This window comes from Vicia villosa, linkage group LG3, assembly GCF_029867415.1.
Source record: "Vicia villosa cultivar HV-30 ecotype Madison, WI linkage group LG3, Vvil1.0, whole genome shotgun sequence".
NCBI classification, from domain to species: Eukaryota; Viridiplantae; Streptophyta; class Magnoliopsida; order Fabales; family Fabaceae; genus Vicia; species Vicia villosa.
This window is the reverse complement of record NC_081182.1, coordinates 200,954,320-200,954,884: the sequence shown is the minus strand read 5'-3', so window position 1 is coordinate 200,954,884 and position 565 is coordinate 200,954,320.

The following is a 565-nucleotide window of genomic DNA, read 5'->3' as shown; positions in this document are numbered from 1 at the left end:
TGAAGTAGAACCTTGAGAATGAGAAGCATTGTGAAGAACACTCTTGATTACCACATGGAAAGAGATTTTGACAAAGTCATCCAGGAATTTGTAACGCTTTTAGGGATTCGAGCAATGCGAATGATGCGATGCTCAAGATAAGAGTACGTCTTGCTTATCCCTCGTGCGGGAGCCCCAAGCAATTTCCACATATGTGCAAGAGATGGTTATCACTTCGGCTTGCATGTCCAGCATTAGGAGTGAGAGTGGATGATCCTTGCATTTCTTGATATCAGGAATTAGCCACAAACCAACAACATCTGAATCAGTGGAGTCACGACTTTTTTTATGGATTTCAATCTTTTCTCCAAGAGGTGAAACCTTTTGTCAAATTCAATACTTGGAAACTTGAAGACTTCAATGATGTGAATTCTCCTCACCAAGAATAGGAATCTCAACACTACTTCAAACATTCTGATTCATAAGACCTTCTCATGGATGAGATTAACATTGACATTCGGCCTCTGAGGAACTTGTCTCAATTCTTCTTGTCAACCCCACGAAGTGGTTCCATTGTTAACTTTCA